The 17,463-nt window shown below is 40.0% G+C and overlaps 1 long non-coding RNA gene across 2 annotated transcripts in view; it reads right to left on the bottom strand.

Annotated features, from left to right (window-relative positions):
- Positions 1–17,463, bottom strand: part of LOC131896707 (uncharacterized) — a 40,391-nt gene that overhangs the window by 10,503 nt on the left and 12,425 nt on the right. Inside the window, exon 3 of one of the 2 annotated variants that reach the window (XR_009375491.1) lies at positions 15,902–16,606. The exons of the other annotated variant lie outside the window; for it this stretch is intronic. This is a non-coding gene — a long non-coding RNA (uncharacterized LOC131896707). Of the gene's footprint in view, positions 1–15,901; positions 16,607–17,463 lie in introns of those variants that run through there. 2 annotated transcript variants of the gene reach the window in all.

Genomic DNA, 17,463 nt, shown 5'->3' with positions numbered 1-17,463 from the left:
CTCTCCTCCCTTGCTTCCCCTCTCCATGGTTTCCTTTGTCTTTCTTTCTCCATTTTTTATGTGCATGTGTTGTGTGCATGCATGTATGCTTATTTGCATGTATGTGGGTACACGTGTTTGTGAGTACACGTTGCATGTGTGTTCATATGTGCGTGGAGGCCTGAGGTTGATATTGGGAGGCTTTCTCCATCACACTCTGCTTTATTGAGGTAGATTAACTGATCTGTCTAGTCTAGCTAGCAGCTCCCTCTGAGGATCCCTGTTTCTGCTGGAATCGCAAGCAGGCTGCCAGCCCACCCACTATTTACATAAGGCCTGGGAATCCCAGGTCTGTCTGGTCCTCAGGCTTGCTTGCCAGGCTCTAACCACTGAGCATTGCTCCAGCCATCTTTTTCCGTTCTTTTCTTTTCCTACTCTGTAGGATTGGGCTAACTGTGTTTCCAGTTCTTGACATGAAATATAAGGCTCGTCCTTTAAAAAAAAAAAAAAAACTAGTGTATTTGTTGGATATTTGGGTATATGGTTATTCATGAGGCACTATTTAAAAAGTTGTAATTTATTGAACTAATTATTTTTTAAATAAATGTTACTCTACTGAATATAATCATTAAAAAATGTTTGGAACCTTGATTCTTTTGTTTAGTATTTTTAATTTCTGGAAGTTCTGCAAAAACATAATTTTGCATGTCTTCAAAAAACTACTATGATGGTTGTTGAAATAATGGAGTTTTTTGTTTTAGAAAAAAATCTTGATTATCTTTTTAAAACTGGGTCTTATTAGAAAATTAATATATACTACACACATAATATATGGGGCTGGTACCAGGAGCAGTAATTAAAGGGCGCAGCTGTGTGCACTGTGGCATGGTGGCAGCTCACTGCCCTGTGGAAAGTTCTCGCTTGCTCCCTCTCTCTGGGAGGGAGAAGTGGTACTTCCAGAGAAGTGTTAATTGTTGCTTTCTTGGCAGTTTAATATATAAATAACAGTCTATCTAGCTTATTGTGGCTTTGGATTTATGCAGTGAACAAACACTGTAAATTCTTAAGTGGTCTGCACTTTCCACTTACCACTGGAGCAGTGTGTGACACAGACTGTGGCCTGGAGATAAGGGGTGCTCGGCAGAGAGGAAGTGGGGGTAATGGGGAAGAGGGCCCTAGGCTTTGTCCCCTTCCTGACTCTGACCTCCTCCTGTGGCTAAGCTCAGCTGGAGATGTCCTCTGGTGGAATGCAAGTTGAGTTCCAGCAGCAAAGAGCTGGGCAGGTGGGGTGTAGACAGTTGAATGGAAGTGCAGAACCCAGCGTGCATGTTTTCACCCTTGCAAGCTGGGAAGGACTTCACCAAGGGACTCTTACTAATATCTGTTCCCACCAGCAGAGAAGACTGGAGCTGCTGCTAGACCACAGACACAGGGAAGGCCACCCGGTGCTGTCTGGCTTCTGCTTGTCCATGTCCAGTGGGCAAGTACCACGTCTCAGGGATTCCATGGAAAGGAGCAGCCTGGTGTCTGTATTTCCTCTTTGTTGAAGTCCCTGCTGAATCTGTTGCCCATGGCTCTATGAGTGTCAGTCTTTCCTTGCTTGAACAAGTGGTCTGTCCAAACAATTCTCTATTTTTATCTTAGTGTAAATTGAAAATGTGTGGTTGTGTTTATTTCTGGGGTATGGGGTGATTTTATGACTTACAAACAAAGTATGGAAGAGTCAACAGACCAATAACCTGCCTGCCCCTTATAGAAAAATAATGACTATTTTGTAGTGAGAGTCCTCAATAGGTTCTCAATAGTTTTAAAATGCACACTGTATGTCATTAGCAATGGCATTCATCATGCTGTACAGTGTATTTTCAAAGTTCCTCCTTTATCCTGTGTGAGACATCCACCCTTTAGATAGAATTTTCCACCCATTGTCCCCAAGTTTCTAATAACTACCACTCCACTCTCAGCTTTTGGAAGTTCTGACTATTTTAGCTTCTGCACATGAGTAAGGACACTGAACATTTGTCTTTTTGTACTTGGGTTATTTATTTCATTCAATAGAACATTATTTTCAACCACATTGTTGCAAATTCTAGAACTGTCTTCATTTCTAAGGCTGAATAGTATTCTGTTGTGTGTAGGTATCATGTTTTGTGTATTCATTCTCCTGAAATGGACATTTGGGTTGGTACTGTATCCTGGCTGTTGCAAGTTAGAGCTGTGACGAACATGGAGGGGTAGACATCTTTTCAAAATACCAATTCAAATCTCAGAGTAAAGTCCTGTGGCATGACACTTTTCCTGGAGAGATAGATATGAACAAATACCTACTCACCCAAGACAGGGAATTGATCAGACCAAAGTAATGATTCCACTAGTGTTTGGTATGGTGAGACATGAGTTTACTGGATGACTAAGGGACATCTGCATTGCTGAAGCACATCCCAACCTGGGCTACCTATGACTTGCAGGCAGCTCCAAGGTTGGGGAATTCTCCTGAGCAGTCTTTATTGCTTCTATACCCTTGAGGATGTAAGGGTCTGTGAGCATGATGAATTTCAGGAACTCTTTAAGACTTATGAGTTGTTTTCTTCTTGAATCTTAAGGAAATTCCCTTTAGAATTTTCAAGTTTTAAGGAATTTTCTCCTGGGATGAAATTTTTTTAATACAATATTTTATTAACTGAGAATTTCACAGAATTTACTTTGATTGTATCACCACTTACCTGCAGATAACTTCTCCCAGATCTGCCACTATCTTACCATTCCTTTCCAAGTGCCTGCCTTTTTTCTGTTTTATAACCCACTTCATCCGTGTTGTGCTGGCCATATATGCAAGTGTGTAGGGCCATCCACTAAAGCATGGTTGACCTACCAGGGGCTGCATACTTTGAGAAAGCTATCTCCTTCCCCTAAGCAGCCATCCACAGCTACTCAGTTAGGGGTTGGGGCTCATGAGCTCCTACCCCCTCCATGCTGGAAAATGAATTGGCTTGATCTTGTTCAGGTCTTATACAGGCAGTCATAGCTTCTGTGGTTCATGAGTGCAGCCATCCTGTTACATTTGGAAGTCACTGCTTTGCTCCAGTCCTGCCTGACCCCACACTCTTACAATCTTTCTGCCCTCTCTTCTGCAATGGTCTGCAAGCCTTGTAAACATGGGTGTGATATACATGTACTATTGATGGCTAAGAACTCCACTGAAACTTATTATCTGACCTTTGATCAGTTGTTTCTTCATTAACCACCATCCACTGCAGTAAGAAGCTTCTCTAAGGATTTGTAATAGCTCCACTAATCTATGAGCAGAGAGATACAAATTTAGACGACAATTTGATACTATGTCTATTTAGCAGAATAACAGCAGTAGATTCATCTATGGGGTCTGTCTGCACTCCCCAATCTCAGCTTCTTGGCCCAATTGCAGTATAAATATGTGTTTCTTTTGGGGAGTAGGGTTTACATTCAATAAGAAAGAGGTTGGTTACTCCCACAACATCCATGCCATAATTGCACGTGTGGGCATAACTTGCCATGCCAGTCACTATTGTAGACAAAATATTTTAATTTGAAGGGAATTATTATACAAGTAACCAGAAGTGGAATTGTTGTGTTATGTAGAAATTTTATTTCATATCTTCAGTTTCTCAGCTTGGAGGTGCTAGTTTATATTCTTTACCAACAGTATACAAAAGCTTCCATTTCTCTGGATCCTCAGAAGTGTTTATCTTTCGTTTCTGGATAGTAACTGTTCTAATAGGGGAGGTAGAATCTTACTATAATGTAATTTGCATTTCCTTCATTAATGATGTAGAACATTTGTTTATTTCATCTATTGGTATTTTTTTATATCTTCTCTTGAGTCATGCCTATGCAAATCTCCTGCCCACTATATTGGGGTTTTGTTTTCTTAATATTGAATTGAATTCTTTGCATATTTTGGGTATCAACTCCTTATCAATGTACAGCTTGCAAACAATTCCTCACAATGCATAGGTCATCTCCTCAGACTATCAACTGATTTCTTTTATGTGCAGAAGCTTTTCTGCTTGATGTCTTGGTTTTACTTTTGAGGCGTGTGAATTTTTAGGGTCAGATCCAAAAAACAATCATTTTTCAGATCAAAGCTATTTGACTTTCCCTCTCTCCTCTCTCTCTCTCTCTCTCTCTCTCTCTCTCTCTCTCTCTCTCTCTCTCTCCATATGTGTATATATATATATATATATATATATATATATATATATATATATATATATATATATGTGCATATGCATATGCATATACTCCTAACTTTCCATTTAAATCTTCAATCCATTTTGAGTTGACTTTATACATAATGTCAGTTAAGGCTCAGTTTCATTCTTTTGAATGTGACCATCCAGTTTTTCTGGTACCATTATTAAAAAGACTATTTCCCTCATTGTGTATTCTTCTTAATAATTTTATTTTTAGTGTGTGTGCATGCCATGGCACATGTCATGGAAGTCAGAGGACAACTTGTCAGATTTGGTATTTTCCTTCCACCATGTGAGCTTCAGGGATTGAACTCAGGTTGTCAGGCTTGGCAGCAAGCATCTTTACCTGCTGAGTCAACTTGCTGAGCTCTCTCTATTGGGCATTCTTTCAATCTTGGCACTTATGTTTTTATTGGTAGGGGAAACTGTTTATTCTGCTCCACTGGTCATAGTGCATTTTTTAAAAATAATGCTATAGCTATTAAATTATTATATATTTACAATATACTTTAAAATCAGGTAAACTGATACCCCCTGCTTTGGCCTTTTTTTCATGTATGATTGTCTTGGATAGTGTGTGTGTGTTCCCATACGAATTTTATTTTTTTCAGTTTTGATGAAAAATAAGACTAGAATTTTGATATCAACTACATTGAAGCTATAGATTACTCTGGGTAGTATTAATGTTTCAACAATATTAATTCTTCTAGTCTATGAGCTCAGGATGCCTTTCCATTTATTTTCTCTAATTTCCTTCACTAATATTCTATAGTCTACAATATACCTTGGTTAAATTTATTCCTAATTTTATTTCTTATGTCTATTATGAGTGACCTAATTCTTATGTCACTTTATTTTTTTGGTAACTCATTAGTATATAGGAATCCTACTAGTTATTTATGTATATTTCCCCATTTCCCTAGTGCAGATATATTTACTATGAATTTTTCTTTTACATTTGATTTTGTTGTGCCCAGTATATTTTAATAGGCCATATTTCCATTTTTGTTTATCTCAAGATATTTTAAATTTTCTTTTTTAATGCCCGCATTGGCTGTTCAGAAGCATGCTATTCAATTTCTGTGTTGTGGACTTTCTGAAATCCCTACCCCCTCATTGTGACTTTCTTATTTCATGAGATTGTAGTAAAAAAGATATAAAGGTATTGGCACTAAATTAATCATTATAAATTCCTAAGTGATCTATTGTGTGAAATAGGTTGGAAAATGTTCTGTATGCTCCCCAAGAGATAAATATTCTGCTGTTGGATGGAATGGTCTCTTTATGTCTGTCCATTCATTGATCTAAAAAAAACCTCTTCCACTCCAACATTTCTTTATTTGCTTTCTATCTGCTTGGTCTGCCCCTCATTGAAAATAGAGTATTGGAAGTCCCTATCATGTCGCTATTTTGAGCTGTCTCTTCCTTGATATTTGCTTTATAAGTTTAAATTCTCCATTTGTGGGCTTATAAGTATTTACAACTGTTACGGTTTCTTAATGAGTTGATTTCATCTTCCATAAAGTATTTCTCTCTATTTTTTACTTTAAGTCTATTTGTTTTTCAGACCTGAGTTTAGCTACCCTTGTCATTTTTGGTTTCCTTGTGTAGAATGCATGCATTCTCCATCTCTTTGGCTTTAGACTGTGTAAAAGATTAAAAGCTAAAAGTTAAATGAGTTTCTTGCAGGCAGCACATAGTTGGATATTACAATTTAAGAAATTCTGTTCAGTCACTGTTTACTGTTTCATTGTGGTAAATCAATACATTTATATCCAAAGCTGCTTCTTACATAAGATGACTTCCTACTGTTACCTGTTTTCTAGTATATTCTTTGTTTCTTCCTCTTGCTGTCTTTTCTTGTGGCTTTATGTTTTTCCTATTTGTGTTATTTGATTCATTTCTCATTTTATGTTTGTAGCAATTATTTTTTCTTTACAGTTACCATGAGTCTTACATGGAATGTTTTATAAAAACACATTTAAAATCTTTTAAAAAATATATTTGTATTTGTGTGTTTCTGTGTTATGTGTGTGCAGGTGACCATGGAATCCAGAGGAGTGGCATCAGATCCCTAAGAGCTGGAGTTATAGGTTTCAAGCTGCCTGATGTGGATGCTGGGAACTGAACTAATGTCTATTGTAAGAGCAACACATGCTTTTAACAGCTAATCCATCTCTAGTCCCTGAAAGCACATTTCAACAACTTGCACTATGTAATTCAACTCTATTCTTTTACTCCCTTCCCATATACTTTATGTTTTTGATATTAGAATTTACACAATCTGTGTCCACCCCTGGACAATTTATTTATCAAGAATTAATTCTAATGGAATTGTCTTTCCACTCTCATACTTGAAATAAAACTGTATCACATACCACTCTGCAGCCCTAGAACATTCTGCAGCCCTAGAAACATCTGTTTCTCATCACCATTAAGTTTTGTGCATTTGTGTGTTTTATGTTGTCAATCACAAGGTTTTAGTTCAGCTTCAAGAACTTTCCTTAGCATTTCCCAAGAGGCAGATCTATTGGTGGTAAACTGCCTTAGACTTGCTCATCTGTGAAAGTTTGTATTCATCCACTGTTTTTGAAAGACAGCTTTGCTAGGTAAAGTATTCTTGGTTGGCAGATTTTCTCTTTATTATTTTGAATACCCTGTTGCACTCTCTCCTGCCCTACAGGGTTCCTGCTGATAAATCTGCCTGTGTTCACATCAATGTGTCTTTCTATGTGATGAGGTGTGTGTGTGTACTTCTCTCTGAGCTAAATTTGATTGAAGATTTCTGTGCCTCCTACACTTGGACACTGGCATTTGGCCAGCAAATTAAGGTCCAATTTAGCCATTGTTCTTTAAATGGCTCTCTCTCTCCCTCCCTTTTCCCCTCCTTCCCACTTTTCATCCCTCCCTCCTTCCCTCCTTCCCTTTTCCTCTCTCCCTTCCTCCACCTTGTCTTTTTCGCCCTCTTCCTCCTGGAACTCTCTCTATGCAGGTTTTATCTCTTGACAGGTTTTATTATTAGTCTAAATTTTCATTCTTGTTCATTCTATTGCTTTGTTCTTTCTCTGAGTGTAAACTTTCAACTAATATATCTTTAGATTACTGTCATTGTTTTTGCTTGATCCAGTCTACTGTTAAACCAAGTTGTCTATCAACAGATGAGTGGATATAGACATTTGTTTTACAAATATATTTACATATATATGAATACTATTTATTGCTAAATAAAAATGTAATCACAAATTTTTATGAGATAATGGAAGCACTTAGAATGTATAATACTAAACAAGGCCACACAATACCAGAAAAAAAATTGTATTTTCCCTCATATGCAGAACCTAGCCAATAATATGTATATGTATATATAAAACAAATGTACATGTGGGTACAGTATAATGTGTATAAAACAAGGCAGGAAAAGGTTAAATATTAGGGGATGAGGAAGGAATAAATGTAAGTCATAGAAATGAGATGAATGAGTATATGAAGCCAACTTTTTTTTTTTTTTGAGACAGGGTTTCTCTGTGTAGCTTTACGCCTTTCCTGGAACTCACTTGGTAGTCCAGGCTGGCCTCGAACTCACAGAGATCCACCTGGCTCTGCCTCCTGAGTGCTGGGATTAAAGGCGTGCGCCACCACCGCCCCGCACCAACTTGTTTTTAATTATAACTTTGTCATAGAATTTTTGGGTTTTTGGTAGTGGATGAGTGAATTTAAATATACTTGAGAGTGAAAGTGTGAAATCCAATGTGAAGCTCCACAGCTTCAGAATGACTATTGTAACTGTATACAAGTTCACTTAGATGCATAGATTTTGCGTCTGGTTGATTTTAGTGCATGATTTTTTATTTGCATATTTTATGTTAAACTTTATAAAAAACAAGCAAAAAATAAGCAACAACAACCAAAAATACTTTCAGTTCAGACTGTGTTTTTCATCCCTAGGATGTCCGTTTGATTCTTTCTAACATTTCTTCTTTGTCAAACTTCTTACTTTTTTCATCATGTACTGCCTCCAAATTTCATTTAAGTTTTGATTCAAATACTCTTTTTAAACATCTATTTTTTTATTGTGTGTCTATCTGTGTATGTGTGCACATGTGCACATGCATATATTCTACAGTGCATGTGTGTATGTCGGAGTACCACTGTGATAGTCTGCTCTCTTTTTCTGCTATGTAACTCCTGGAGATTGAAGTTAGGCTTTATGGCAATGTACCTTTCCCTGCTGAACAATCTCACTGGCCCTCCATTCTAATTCCCTTGTTTATTGAGAAGAGAATTTATTATTAATTTTTGTCAGTCATTTCACAGACTTCTATGCTTTTAGGATTCATTTTTGGAGCTATGCAATAGTTTTTAGAAATGTTGTAATTCCCTGTGTTCCTTCTGTCACTATGCTGTTGTCTGTATATCCAAGGAAACTCTCTCCTGTCCAAATCTTTGACAGGGGCAGACTTTCATGATTTTGTCCAGTTGCTGGTTCTGGAAGGACCAGCTGGTGATCACTGCACAGGCAGAGCTCTCTGGGAGTTCCTAGTTGGGTGGGCTGTTCCCTTTGCTCTGATGCTGAGTGAGGTCGCTTGCTGGGCTCTATTGCCTGGCTGGCATAGCTGGCTGGGTTCTACTGCACTAGAGCTGATGACTAAGCACTGGAGTGGCTTGCAGCCATGCTGGTCTGGGGATATCCTCACTCTCCAGGCAATCCAACTATTTGTTACCTGCACTCGGGCAGCATTGCAGGCTGTGCTCTGGCAGTAGCTCGAGTCAGGGGCAGGTGGAACCAGAGACAATGCTGCTCAGAGAGCCTAGTGGAGATGCCCTTCTTGTCAGGATAGCACCATGAAGAGAGTTTTTTTTTTTTAAGTTTATCTGAGCAGCCATTTGGCTTCTTTGGTTAAGCAAAGCAGACTCAACACTTACTCAAAATATATAGTGGTGGGATCCCTGCTAGCGTGGGGTTGGTTAGATCAGTCCTGAGGCTAGCATGGGGTTGGTTGGATCAGTCCTGAGGCTGAGCATGGAAACTAGCCGCCTTGAAAGTATTCCAGGTAGATGAAACTTCCCATGCTTCTGAAGGCATTAGCTCTGCTTTGTGGGTGTCATATGGCACTGCTCCTGTCAGGAGCAGTCATATCACTGATAATCAGTGATGTTCCTCTGAGCTCTGAGCTCTGACCTCTGTCTTTTTTCTGTGTCCCTGTCTGACTCTAGAATATCTACCTGTGTCATAGCCTTCAGAATTGCACCCATGGTGAGTCAGAGTATGCTCTCATATTGGAATGCTAGCTCTCTGCCTCCCCATAGAAACTATGGCCCAGGAAATCATCTCCATTGGACACTGTGACCTAGGGAAAGTGGAAAGTGATAGTTGTGGGAACATTGCTTTTCCTCTTCTAATTCAGATTTTATTCAGTACCATTGACTATACAAGTCTCACAGGCTTCCTTCTGGGTGGTAAAATGATGTAATGATCCTTGTATGGTGGCAAGTTAGGCTTTCTGTGGTGGTGGAGTTGGAGCCTGAGCCTTCTGACTACTGTCTTGCTGACCTCAACAGCCTTTATTTCATTTTAGTTTTTTGAGTTGGTCTCATGTTGGTTCGTGGCCAAAGGTGGCCATGAACTTGCTATGTAGCTGAGGATAATCTTGGACTTCCACTCCTCCAGCCCCAACCTCTCGAGCTTGGATATCACCATACCTGGTTTTTTAAAGTGGTGCTGGGGAACAGACTCAGGGCTTCAGGCATGCTAGACAAACACTCTACCATCTGAGCCACACCCAGCCTTGGCTCCTAAATTCTGTACAGAGCACCTTGGAAGTGTCTGACTCTTATTTAGCTCTTTTAGACGTGACAGTGAACTAAAGTGACAGTAACCTGGTCCTTGTGGAGTTTAAACTCTAATAGAGACAATGATTAAAATAAACAGTGTGCTACAAAATGAAGAGTTATAATTGCATTAGAAAGATTATAATTATATATGTGTGTCTCTTAATTATATTGGAAGTGTTATTGAGAGAATTAAAGGGAAGATGGGGAAGTGTAGGCGTGGCAATTTTTACTACTGCTGTTGCTGAGTGGGAAGTGTGCAGAAGTGGGAAGGTGTATGTGTGCCTCCCACTTGAGTTCTGAAACTCACCCTATTCCTGGGCTATTGTTGCCCCCCTCCACCCTAGGCACATGGCTCCCTTGTCACCTCTTTCAACACTGCTCCAAGATCACCATTTCAGGGATGGGGAGATGTTTAATCAGTAAAATGCCTGCTGCATGGCATGAGTACCTAAACTTGGATTCTCCAGTACCCGTGTAAGAGACAGGCACTTTGGCACGTATCTGCAACCCCAGTGTGGGCAGATAGATCCCTGGAGCTCATTGGCCAGCTAGCCTTACCTATCAGTAAGTGCCAGGTCCAGTGAGAGAGCTTAAAAAAGTAAGGTGGCCAGCTGAGGCAAAAGACACCTGATATTGGCCTTTAGCCTACAGACATGCACACACACACACACACACACACACACACACACACACACGCACATGCATGCAAGCATGCACATAGCATATGTTTATGTGCTACACTGCTAATCACGGTCTAATTTTTTTCATGCTATTCTGTCTCTCTCTCTCCCCCATTCTCTCTCTCTCTCTCTCTCTCTCTCTCTCTCTCTCTCTCTCTGTCACACACACACACACACACACACACACACAAACACACACACAGAGCTGGAGTTCATCATTTATGTCTTCAGTGATGTGCTTGGCTCTGGAGAAGGTTGCTTATCTACTTTCTACTCATGAATTGAACATCTTTTGGTGTAGTGCGCTGGTCTCTCCTGGCTTCTGTTTACTGCTTCTTACCCTTTCTTGTCTCCTAGCAGAAGCAGTCAAAGCTTTGGCTTCCCTTCTGTATTGATTTACTGGAAGCTCGTAAGTCTTGAGATTTCATTATTTAAAAATTTTCTTATTTACTTCATAATCTTTTTATTTTACCCATGATTAATTCAGAAGCATATTTAAAAAGAGTTTCCAAATATGTGCAGTTTCTCTTGTCATTAATTTCTAATTTGCTTGGTTTTGCCTGAAAATTGGTCCATATTATCATCCTATAGAACTCAATTAGGATTGCTTTATGGTTTAGCATCTGCTAATTTAAAAAAACACTCAACACATTTTTGGAAATAATGTGCAATCTGTTGTTTTTACTTTAGTTTTATATAGTGGTTACTCTTGTCAACTTGGTTGTCCTGGGAGACACCAGTGAGACACTCACAGTCACCTCTTGTGGATCTGGGAGGGTTTTACCAGGGCACTTAGTTGTGAGGGTTCTGACTTAACAAGAATATTGTGAATATTGAGTCTTCCGATGGCATACTCTATTGGGAGGTAGTATAACTGAAGAAGTTGGGAATAATTGAATGGGTGGGTCCTGGTACCAGCCTTCAATGGCCACATTGCCCCAACTCTTTTCTGTCTTCCTTTTGCTTCCTGGCTGCCACAGGTGGGCAGCTTTCTTCACCCTGCCCCTCCCCCAAGATGCCTCTACCTTGCTTCTTGCTTTGTCTGAAAATGATAGAGCTGACCCACCCCAGATAAACTGTGAACCCACACAGTCTCTTCAGTTTTAAATTGTTTCTCTCAGGGATTTGTCACAGGGATGAACATTCTGACTGACAGGTTGGAAAAGCTTACTGAGTGTGATGTCCAAGTATCTAGTGGGTTTGCTAACTTGGATCTCCTTCCTTTGTTATTAACCACATGAGGTTTTCTTCTATGACTGAATATATTTCTGTAAGTTTTATCTTTATATATTTTGAAGCTGTTTTTGGATAGCTGACTCCTATTTGGAATTGTAATATATCTTGTGTCAGAACATGGTCAAAAGAATGACCCACAGTGGACAAGGCCTTGGGGAGCTGTGAGACAGGCACCAGGAAAAAAAGGCAGAGGGCCTCTTACCTCAGGTGCATTTTGTTCCCAGGTTTGTTCTTGGACATGATTTTGTGCCTCCTGCTGAACATTTACATTCAATTTATAAGGCATGTGTATTCTTGTTGGATGTCAGAACATAGCTATAGAACCCAATCTGGTCAGTGTACCCCGAATCTGGATATGGCCTTCTGCCTTGCTTTCATGCTGAAACATTAACCTGTTTCTGTTAATCTATGTTCTACCATATGGCTTTTTACCTCTCCTTTATTCTGTATGTCCAACTCCTTCTGTTTCTTCTGGTGTCTCCCAGGTGCGTAGATTCTAACCCTCTGAGTTTCTCTCTTTGCTTGGAAATCCTGCCTAACCTCTCCTGTTTAGCTATTGGCTGTTTAGCTTTTTATTAAACCAATCACAACAACACATCTTTGCACAGTATAAACAAGTATCCCACAACATTCCTCAGATCCCAGGTTCAGCAGACAAGATCTGCACAGCTTGTCAAATGTAGCTAGAGTTTTCCTGCCTGGCCCACAGTCAGGACAAATCTCTCTCACCTGCCAGTCCCATAGACACTCAGACCTGACCAAATAAACACAGAGACTTATATTGGTTACAAACTGTATGGCCGTGGCAGGCTTCTTGCAAACTGTTCCTACAGCTCAAATTAATCCATCTCTATAAATCTATACCTTGCCACGTGGCTCGTGGCTTACCGGCATCTTCACATGCTGTTTCTCATCGTGGAGGCTGGTAGTGTCTCTCTGACTCAGCCTTCCACTTCCCAGCTTTATTCTCCTCCTTGTCCCGCCTACACTTCCTGCCTAGCCAATGGCCAATCAGTGTTTTATTTATTGACTAATCAGCAACACATTTGCCATACAGAACATCCCACAGCAGTCAAAAGTCAACATCTTGCTGCATTTAACCTTGTGCCACTCTGTAATGACAATTTTTATGTTTGAGTATGTTTCTCTAAATCCAGTTTCCTTCAATTATTATTTTATTCATATATATTTTCCTTTTGTCCTTCCTACAGTGAGAACTTATAAAGTTTCTTGTAAAAGTAAATCATCTTTTTTTAAAGCCAATATAGATCTTTGTCTTTTAATGAATGATTTTCTTACTAATCTTATTAATGTAATAAATAAGTCTAAATTTATGCTTCTCAGCTGTGGTGGTTTGAATGAGAATGTGTCCCATAGGCTCAGGCATTTGAACTTGTTGTCCCTGGTTGGTGGTGCTGTTTAGGGGGAGCATGAAGATTTGCTGGAGAAAGTATACCACTGAGGTGGGCTTTGTGAGTATATAGCCTCACCTCACTTCCAGTTTGGGGTTGAATGTGTGAGCTCTCAGATTCCTGCACCAGATGCCTGCTGTAATGCCTCCCTAGCCATTTTAGATTCTAGCCCTCTGGAACTGTTAGGTTAAATAAACTTTTTCTTCTAGAAATAGCCTTCATCAGGGTACTTCATGACAGTAACAGAGAAGAAAGCCATAAACCTGCTTTTATATCATATTTTTTCTTGACTTTCCATTTTCCTTTAATTGCTTTTATATTTATTGAGTTTTTTATTTTATTTTATTTTATTTTACTTACTGCACTCATCTTTACTACTGCTTTGGAATGTTTTGTCCTTCATATATATTTTAGTTGTTACCTTAGAATATTTTATTTTATCTTTTTGAAATAGGCTCTTGATGTGAAGCCTAGGCTAACTTGAAACTTATAATCCTCCTGTATAAGTCTTTTGAGTGTTGGGATTATAGACCAATATATCTGGCTAGAATATTTTGGGTTTTTGTTTGTTTGTTTGTTTGTTTTCTGAGATACGATCTCACTCTATAATCCAAGCTGACTTGGAACTCATAGTAATCCTCCTGCCTCAGCATCCTTCCTGTTGGGATTACAGAATGAGCTATCACCTTCAGCTAGAACATTTTACTTTTTAGGAAAAAAAATATATATGCCATAACAATTAATGAAAAATAGATCATGAATTTGAAGGAGAGCTGGGAGGGGTATATGGGAAGATTTTGAGAGAAAAGGGGGAGGAGAGATGTAATTAAATTATAATTTCAAAAATAAAATGTAAAAAGTTCTATTTTTAATTAGCTTACAAAATATTAGGTTTCTACTTTTTTTCATCTATCTCTAGTCTTGGTTAACCTGACCCCTACCCTCTGTGCTCTCCCATCCTCTTGCCCCATCCCTGTTTAAGTCTTTAACCTTCAGTATTCCCTACCCCACCTTCTTTCACATTATAAGTGCTCTACTAGCCCCTTTCGTTTTGCTGTTAAACACAACAAAGTCAAATGCCTTTTCCTTCTCCCTGGAACCCATGAGGATGTTGCACTATTTGGCTCCCAGAATGCTGTTTTACATGCATGCTATTCTGCCCATTTATTAAAAAAAAAAATGTATCAGTTCTCAATCTTCACTTTTAAACCTCCCTAGTCATGCTGCTGCTCCTCCTCGTGTGGTTATGTGATGGTTTGAAAGAGAATGACTGCCATAGTCTTGGACATTTGAACACTTGGTCCCCAGGTGGTGGTGCTGTTTGGGTGGAGGTTTTGGAGGTGTGGCCTTGCTGGAGTAAGTGTGTCACTGGGCTTTGAGAGTTTATATACTTTCACCATTTCCTGTTTGCTGTCCCTGCTTCATGCTTTCAATTTAGGACGTGAGCCCTCAGCTTCCTGTCTCTCCCACTGTCCTGTCTGTTTTATTGTCAATTTGACACAAATTAGAGTTATTTGGGAAGAGGTTCTGTTTAGAAAATACCTCGGTAAGAATGGCCTGTAGGCATGTCTGTAGTACATTTTCTTAATTAGTGATTGATATGGGAGGGGCCCAGCCCATTGTGGGCAGTGCTATCCCTGGGCTGGTGGTCCTGGGTGCTATTAGAAAGCAGACTGAGTGAGTCATGGGGAGCAAGCCAGTAAGCAGCATGCTTCCATGGCCTCTGCTTCAGTTCCTGGCTCTGAGTTTTTGCCTAAAGTTCCTACAACTTTGCTTCATGATGGACTGTGATATGAAAATGTAAGCTGAAATAAACCCTTTCCTCCACAACTTGCCTTTGGCTATGGTGTTTCATCACTGCAGCCATCCTTTTGTCTCCTCTCTACTTGCATGGACTCTAACCTCCTGGAACCATAAGTCCAAATAAACTCTTCATTCTGTGACTTGCTGGTCTTGGTGTTTTAGGACAGTAATGGAAAAGTAACTAGGTTTTCTGCAGCTCAGCTCTGTTGTGGGTTGTTTTTGCTCTTTTGGCTCTTTTGGGGAGCCCACCACCCAATTCCCAAATAAATCATACATGGAGGCTTATTCTTAATTATAAATACCTGGTCTTAGCTTGGCTTGTTTCTAGCCAGCTTTTCTTAACTTATCCCATCTACCTTTTGCCTCTGGGCTTTTTCCTTTTCTTACTTCTGTATATTTTACTTTCACTCTTACTCCATGGCTGGCTGGGTGGCTGGCCTCTGATATCTTCCTCTCCTTGTTCTCTTGCTCTTTTTCCCTCTTTTCCAAGATTTCTCTCTGCCTGCCAGCCCTGCCTATCCTTTCTCCTGCCTTCCTATTGGCTGTTCAGCTCTTTATTAGACTATCAGGTGTTTTAGACAAAGAATCACAGCTTCACAGAGTTAAACAAATGCAACACAAAGGAATGCAACACATCTTTGCATCATTAAAACAAATGTCCCACCGCATAAACAAAAGTAACACACCTTAAAATAATATTCTACAACACAGCTCTGTTGAGCCTCAATTGTCTATTTACCATTCCCTCTGCTCTCCGGTGCCTTTTGTATTTTCCAATTCCTTCTCAGCATGGTTTTCCTTCGTCTGAGGTAAATTCCTTAGAATTGCCTGTTGACATGTTGACTGATGGAAATTATCCTATTAGGTGCCTTTGTATCTGAGGATGTCAGTGTTTCAGCTTTGGAGTGAATGATAGCTTTTCTCAGCACACAGTTCCCCTTGCAGCATGCTGGCTCTGCATCCTTTTCCCGTGGCCTCTGCCATTGCTTCTGAGAAGCAGCATTCAGTCCCGGCTTTGCTCCTTTCTGGTTGAGACTTGTTTTTTTTCCTCACTGCGTTTACTAGCTTCTGTTTGTGTGGCATTCTCCTGTAGCTTAACTGTGACCTATTTGACTGTGGAGAGCTTTCTTTTTCATGTCATTTTCTGGTATCTGACCGCTCCCGCCTCCCTTTGATCTCAGAAAATTCTTAACAAATATCAAATGAAGTGGTTTGTATTAGATATGGGGCTGGCTGGTGTTTTGCCAATTTGATGGAACCTCGAGCCATTTAGGAAGAGAGAATCTCTGTTTAGAAATGCCCCCATAAGATTGACCTGTGGGCAAGCCTGTGGGGCATTTCAATGATTGATGATTGATATGGAAAATTCCAGTTCAGTGATGGGAGGTTCCAAACCCAGGGCAGGGGGTGCTGGGAGCTAGAAGAAAACAGGCTGAACAAGACATGAAGAGGAAGCCAGTTAGTAGTGTTCTTCCAGGGCCTCTGCTTCAGTTTCTTCCTCCTGGTTCCTGCCCTGAGTTCTTTCTCCTCCTGATAGACTTAAACACAATAACATGAGATAAACCCTTTCTCCCTAATCTGCTTTGTTCGTGATATTTTATCACAGTGATAGAAACTTCAACTAAGACAATTACTGTTTTCAATTAATTAGGCAATTATTATGGATGTAAGTGTGAGTGTGCCCTGGTGCACGTGTACCGAGCAGTCAGAGGTCAACTTTCAGGAGTCTTTGAGGTAGGCTCTCTTTTTTGTTAGAGCTGTACTGTGTAGTCCAGGCTCAGCTGGCCTGGGAGCTTTGGGTAAGTCCGTCTCTACCCCCACCCCTCTCCCATTGTGGGTGTGTAAGCCCTACGACACATCCCATCCAAGTTTTTTTTTTTTTTTTTTTTTTAACATGTGTTCCAGAAACTGAACTCAGGTCATCAGGCCTATATGGCTAAGGCGCTACCTGCTGAACCACTGCAGACCTCAGCCTTTTTTTTTTTTTAATAGTTGTGACAGAATACCTGAGAAGAAGCACCTTAAGGAACAAAGAGTTTCTTCCTTTTCTCTTTCTTCATATTCTAACATGGTGGGGAGTACACAGTGGCTGGAGCAGGAAGCAGCTGGGCACATCATGTCCAGAGTCAAGAAACAGAGTGAATAGAACATAGGATGAGGCTGTAAAACCTCAAAGCCCATGCCCAGAGATATACTTCCTCCGGCAAGGCTCCACCTGCTAAGGATTCTACAACCTTCCCTAGTAGGGCCAAGAGTTGGGGACTGAGTGTTCAAACAGCTGAGCCCATG

The sequence above is a fragment of the Peromyscus eremicus genome, chromosome 20, assembly GCF_949786415.1.
Source record: "Peromyscus eremicus chromosome 20, PerEre_H2_v1, whole genome shotgun sequence".
Classification (NCBI taxonomy): Eukaryota; Metazoa; Chordata; class Mammalia; order Rodentia; family Cricetidae; genus Peromyscus; species Peromyscus eremicus.
Note: the sequence above shows the minus strand (reverse complement) of the source record. Positions and strands in the feature narration are given on the sequence as shown.